This window comes from Syngnathoides biaculeatus, chromosome 21 (genome assembly GCF_019802595.1).
Source record: "Syngnathoides biaculeatus isolate LvHL_M chromosome 21, ASM1980259v1, whole genome shotgun sequence".
Lineage (NCBI taxonomy): Eukaryota > Metazoa > Chordata > Actinopteri > Syngnathiformes > Syngnathidae > Syngnathoides > Syngnathoides biaculeatus.
Window position 1 is genome coordinate 1,105,436 of NC_084660.1, and position 6,563 is coordinate 1,111,998.

At 43.0% G+C, this 6,563-nt stretch overlaps 1 long non-coding RNA gene and 1 other non-coding gene across 2 annotated transcripts; one reads left to right on the plus strand and one right to left on the minus strand.

The window, feature by feature from the left end:
- Window positions 1-2,326: 2,326 nt before the first annotated feature.
- trnal-caa (transfer RNA leucine (anticodon CAA)) lies at window positions 2,327-2,437 on the plus strand. Its single transcript has 2 exons — window positions 2,327-2,364; window positions 2,392-2,437. It is a non-coding gene; the product is annotated as a tRNA-Leu (tRNA).
- Window positions 2,438-3,490: 1,053 nt separating this feature from the next.
- On the minus strand, window positions 3,491-6,064 carry LOC133494639 (uncharacterized). Its single transcript, XR_009793348.1, has 2 exons — window positions 3,731-6,064; window positions 3,491-3,663 (listed from the first exon to the last, which is right to left on the minus strand). It is a non-coding gene; the product is annotated as an uncharacterized LOC133494639 (long non-coding RNA).
- Window positions 6,065-6,563: the final 499 nt, after the last annotated feature.

Sequence of the window (6,563 nt, forward strand, 5' to 3'; positions counted from 1 at the left end):
TCAATTAACGTTGCATGTTTTTGAGATGTGGGAGGAAACCGAAGTGAAGTGAAAAGAAAGTTTGCTTGTCCCAAAATAATTCATGCTCATGAGACTTCTGTTTGAAGGAAAATAATTTCAACGTGTCACATTTCCTGATGAGCCTGTCACTCGTTTCAATTTTGCCAACACTATAGTATTTATCGTATTATATCAGGCTGTCCAGACGAAATTTGCAGTACCTTTCGGCTGACCCTAACTGTCGGTTGTGTATGTACAAATTTTGGCCATCTCAGTCTGAAAGCTTATTTCGTTCTTTCTTTCTTTCTTTCTTTCTTCCTCTACACAAATTCTGGGGAAAAAGGCCCCGCCCACTTCATGCTGTGCTGCAAAGTGGAGATGGATGGACCTGAACACGTTCCGTTACTCTCACTTTTATGGATAAACAAAATGAACACGAATCTGTATAGTCTGAAAAAACGAAGCTATTGCTGTTCATTTAGGCGTCAAGATTGTTTTTTGGCTTTGTTCAGTGAAAAAAATTCACAGAATGAGCAAATCTGGTCAGATCCAGCTGATACTGATTGCCAGGGGCGTGGCCAGGCCTCACCTGCGCCTCATTGATGCTAATTAGGCCCACCAGATGAATAAAATATATTTCATTTTCTGTTGTGCTTGACACTGCATCACTGTGACAAATATAAATAAAAAAGCTATTGTATCTAGGATCCTAACCAGATTACACATATTTAATAAAATCATTAATTGGTGTTATTGAGTCAACAATGATTCTTCACAACGAGTCATTTGATGCTGATGCCTTGAAGAAGGAGCTGTCCAATCGTATTTCAGCAAAGAGGCAGCCTGCTTCCCTTTTGAGAACCGAAGAAAAGTACTTCGAGGTCATCGTTGATCGATCCTCAGTGAAGTGCATATATTGGACAAATGCAAAGAAATGCAGGGCTTCACTCTCACCACCTTTTGTCAATTTGTGTTTTTTTATTTTTGTGTTTTTTCATTGTGGGTTCGTTATTCATGCTGAAGCGCATGGTCAGATGGCTGGACTGATAGAGGGATGGAGGTACGGATGGACAGATGGAAAGAAAGACAGTTGATTGAGATGGATGGATGGATGGACGGCTGGGTGGATGATGGATGGACAGACAGATGATGGAGGGATGAATGGATGGATTAATAGAAAGAGTTAATTGAGATGGATGGATGTACGGATGGACAGATGGATAGAAAGACAGTTGATTGAGATGGATGGATGGACGGCTGGATGGATGGTGGATGGACAGACAGATGGATGGAGGGATGAATGGATGGATTGATAGAAAGACAGTTAATTGCGATAGATGGATGGATGGATGGATGTACAGATGGACAGATGGATAGAAAGACAGTTGATTGAGATGGATGGACAGACAGACGGATGGATGGATTGATCAGAAGACAGTTAATTGGGATGGATGGATGAGATGCAAGGTTTTGGCCACGCTGACTACTTTTGACTGATCACCAAAGCTGAGATGAAGGATTTTTTTTAAAAATAACACTAAGATTTATTTGAACTATATTTAATTGTTTGATAGATTGGGTTGAGCTGGTCTAATAAAGGTGACCATGGACGGGAGACGGAGGGGGGACCTCTTTTCCGTGCCGAGGTCCTCCTGCTCCACTTCCTTATTTCACGACGCTGCGCAATCCCGTCTCACTTTGCCATTGACACACACTGATCTTGTTGTCACAGTAACCGTAACAACCATGATAAACTCAAGCAAATCATGAAAATACTGCACTAAATCCAAGCAACCTTGCAGTCAGGTTGTCGTGGCCGAGTGGTTAAGGTGATGGACTAGAAATCCATTGGGGTCTCTCTGCGCCGGTTCGTGTCCTGCCTACTACGAATGTGCACTCCTTTGGTTTGGGATAAGTTAAATGGTGGGTTCTGGGAGAAACAGCTGTTCCGATGCAGTATCACTTGATGGAAATATTAGCATGATTCTGTATCCACTTGACAAAATGCTTCCAGCACCTGATATTCCCCGGCGGTCTCCCGTCCAAGTACTAACCAGGCCCGTCCCTGCTTAGCTTCCGAGATCAAACGAGATTCGGTCTAAATGTCATTTTAGTTCTGACGGACAAGGTGAAGGCTAACTTGAAGGTTGGAGTCCATTTCACACCAAACAAAGGGAAGTTTCGACCACTATTTTCTTAAAATATGATTCTGTTTCCACTTGACAAAATGCTTACAGCACCTGGTACTGATCAATTTCGGGAGTAGTTCAGTATTTTGGGGATATTTAAGTGGTTTTCAGTGTTTGTTGGGTTTCACAAAGTCAGTGTCAGGATGGCCGAGCGGTCTAAGGCGCCAGACTCAAGGACTAAACTCCTTCTGGTTGATGGGTGTTCTGGTCTCCGAATGGAGGCGTGGGTTCGAATCCCACTTCTGACACAGTTCTTGGGGCCCCATAACTCAGTGATGAGGGCATTGTTTGGGTTGACCATTTTTGGGGAGTTTTTCCTCACTGGGGCTTCCACTCCCCAAGAGGGGTTGTGGCAGGAATCCGGCGTAAAAACTATGCCAAAAAAATATGAGCTTTCATCTGAGATGACACCCTGTGGCGACCCCTGACGGGACAAGCCGAAAGAAAGCTTTTGGCAGCACAGTGGACCAGCTGGTAAATCGTCAGCCTCACAGTTCTGAGGTCCTGTTTTCAATCCCATATCCGCCTGTGTTGAGTTTGCATTTTCTCTCCGTGTCTGCGTGGGTTTTCTCCGGGCACTCCGGTTTCCTCCCACATCCCAAAATCTTGCAACATTAATTGGACCCTTTAAATTGCCCCAAGGTGTGATTGTGAGTGCGGCTTTTTGTCTCTATGTGGCCTGTGATTGGCTGGTAACCAGTTCAGGGTGTACCCCGCCTCCTGACCGATGACAGCCGGGAAAATCTCGAGCACCCTTGTGAGGATAAGCGGCTACGAAAATGGATGGATACTCATTGTCAGGTTTGTGGGGATTCTGACATCCATGATTGACATTTTATGAATTTAAAAAAAGACTCCAGACAGAATTTCCCATCAAACGGGATGGAGAAAGGCCCCAAAGCTTCCGTGCTTCCTTTGGCAACCACTATGTCGTTTTCACCAACATGGATGCACCTAAAAGTTGCTCCCCAAATTCTAACATGATGTAACAATTTTTCTTGTGAAAGAGCGACTCCATTGTGACTGCATTTGGGTCCTCCTCCATGTTGCTTGCTCGTGACAAATAACTGTGAATTTGAAATGTGAAAGGTATACAACCATGTAGAATCTTTTTTTTCTCATTGCAAATGCAACGAATGATTTAAGGAGTTTCGAGGGGAAGGTCATAGCTCATCACAGTAAGCGATCTAAAAAGGAAACACAAAAAACACGAGGCTAACAGGCAAAATCCCAAAACCGAGAAACGAGGTCCGATATCTATGAGGTAAAACTTGAAACAAGACTTGACTGAAGTGGCACAGAAAAGTTGAAGCAAGGAAGATTCACTCACAAAACGCAAAGCACAACGAACACAACTTACAATCAGACACACAAGACTTCAATGCGTTTCCTAATCAGTGTCAATGAGGTGCAGGTGAGGAGCTCCTGGCCACGCCCCTGACGACCTCCATGGAAAGTCAAAGTCACGTATGACCTGCACCATGAAAAAAGTTATGAAAATATGCCCTGGAATAAAATGTAACAAATAAATAAAGACATACAGAAAAAAATCGAAGGAATAAAGAGTCCCGTAAAGATTTGCGTCTTCTTTGTACTTGAGCTTGTGTCCTTACGATGAGGACGACAGGGTGGGTTGGGATCAACAAGAGCCTTGAGCCAAAGGTCAAAGGTGAGCCAAATTCCTCTATTGTCGAATAACAACCCACCTCGACATGACAAATTCAAACAAGGGCCAGCACCTCATTGATGCTAATTAGGCCAGGCAGATAAATACAATATGTTTCATTGTCAGGTGACAGTTTGTTGTGATTGACACTGCATCATTTTGACAAATATGAATAAAAAAATTAGTGTTTCCAGGATAGAAACCAGATAACACATATTTCATAAAATCAGTAATTGTTGTGATTGAGTCAACAGTGATTCTTCACTTGAGGCTGATGCCTTGCAAATGGAGCTGTCCAATCGTATTTCACCAACGAGGCAGTCTGCTTCCATTCCAAAGAAAAAGTCAGTGGAGTCAATAGTTTCCGATGGATGGATCTTCAGATGGTCTTGAAATGGATTCATTCACTGTTGACGTTATTTCTTTGGTCACGTGCTGGTGTTTGAAGTGTTCAGTGTGGAAGCAGAATAATTCATCAACATCCGATTCATGTCCTTGCTTGGAGGCTCCAAACATCAAGGGAGAGCGCTGGAATACACTCATCTGGAAATACCTCTAGTTTTTGTCAAAAACTCTTATCCCAACAGACAGATCTCTTGGAAAGTGGTGGAAATTGACCCCAAAATCCAAATAATAACAGATGAGAAAAACAAAATAACATTTGACAGATTAAAACATACCTTGACAGATTTGGGTGTTTGTTGACTTTCAAGAAGCATTTCTGGTTCAGACGGGAGCATTTCAGTCCACTTTAGTGGCTATTTCACACCACAAAAGGGTACCTGTACCTCTCCACCGTGACTATAAATATTATCATTTGTCGATAAAATTATTAACAGTCAAGCTCTGCATGACATTGTATCCTTATTAACATTAAAGAAAACAAAAAATGAATGGGAAACATGGTTCAATTTACAACAGAGAACAACTTTATGAACATCGGCAGTCTGGAACAGAAAATATTTTCAGCACATCAATTTGCCTGAAATAAACATTTTTGACCGACTTATTGCACCATTTTATTGCGAAAAATAAAATCAATAAAAAATAATAACTTCAAATTCTGTTCAGCAACATTAACTCAGGAGCACAAAATATAAAACACTTTAACTAAAACAAATATGAATATATCTGCAATGATGTGGAGTTTTTTGCACTGAGCAATTTGGTACGCTACCTTGTATGATGCTAAGAGTCCTCCCTCGTTTACTGAAGTAGCTTTCACAAGGCGGGATGATTGTGAGCAATATTCGAGACGTTTCGCTGAAAATAATCCATCGTTTTATCAGCATGACTGGGGTGGAACCTGTTTGAATTGCGCATGAATTTAGTTGGCTTCATGCTGTCCGCTGCCAACATTTTTTTTTCTCTCCTCGTGTCCCACTGTCGTCACAGTGAAGCCAAACAAAAAAATGCATTGCAAACCAAACCAAGCCAACTATCCATTCATCCATCCATCCATCTTCTTAGCCGCTTTTCCTCACAAGGGTCGCGGGGAGTGCTGGAGCCTATCCAAGCTGTCAACGGGCAGTAGGCAGTTTACGCCCTGAACTGATTTCCAGCTAATCGCAGGGCACCCAAGCAAACTATGAACTACAAATTTGAAAGGTTGCTTCCATTTTTTTCATTTTTTTTAAACCCACAATGATATCCCTGTCTGTTTTTCTTGACATAAAACTGAATTATTGATTGCAGAATATCTTTTAGTGAGACATGTTGAAAGCTGAATGATGCTCCCAAACAGTTTTAAGGTTAATGTTATGTTGCCTCCTATATTTAAAATGCAGGATTTGCTTTTTGTGCACTGGATTGTCTTTGCTTTCATCCTGGATCAGGCAGGTTGATTACACACCATCTCATCCTGCACTTTCTACTTTGGCTGGCTTCAGACCAGACCTTTCCCACTCGAAAAGAGAAAATCTCCTCCAGTTTAACCACTTTTTCTTCCATTATTCACATACTCTGACAGCCATTGCATCTTCAAATAACTTTTTCTTTTTTAAGTTTCGACATTAATATTGAAAGTAATCACAAGCAGCATGTCTAGCTCGTCTTTGCGCGACATTGCCCAGACTGTGTTGCTAAGTAAAGCAGCGGTGGTGGTGGATACTCTCATTATAAAACACATTGATGGGCTCTGTAAGTACTGCAACATTTGTAATTATGTTAGTTAAGAGATCATTGGCTGTTTTTTTTTGATCGATCGACGGATTAAACACCCCTGCTCGAGCCTTTTTTCATATATTGTGGTGTTTACATAATTCACCCGCGGGACCTCGAGTTGGGGTGCGGGGTTCCGCACGGACTGTTTTTGTTGTTGCGCTTCCGGAGCAAAGGTTAACAGAGTTCTCGCCGTTATGCAGGTAGTTTGGTGATGTCGAACAATAAAGCAAGTTCTGTTTCTGTGTCCGACACTCCGCCTCCGACTCCTTTTCTCCGGCGCTACACTGGTGACCCCGACGTGATCTCTTCGCAAGACTTGAGCAGCATGGCCTGATCATCAACCCGGCAAAGTGTGTTTTCGGGGTGCCCTCTATCCAGTTCCTCGGGCACCTCATAGACAAGAACGGCGCCGCCCCCCTTCCGGCAAAGGTGGAGGCCGTCTCCGCTTTTCCCCGACCTCGCTCGGCTCGGGGCCTCCGGGAGTTCCTGGGGATGGTGACTTTCTACCACCGGTTCATCCGCCGGGCGGCCCACATCATGCGCCC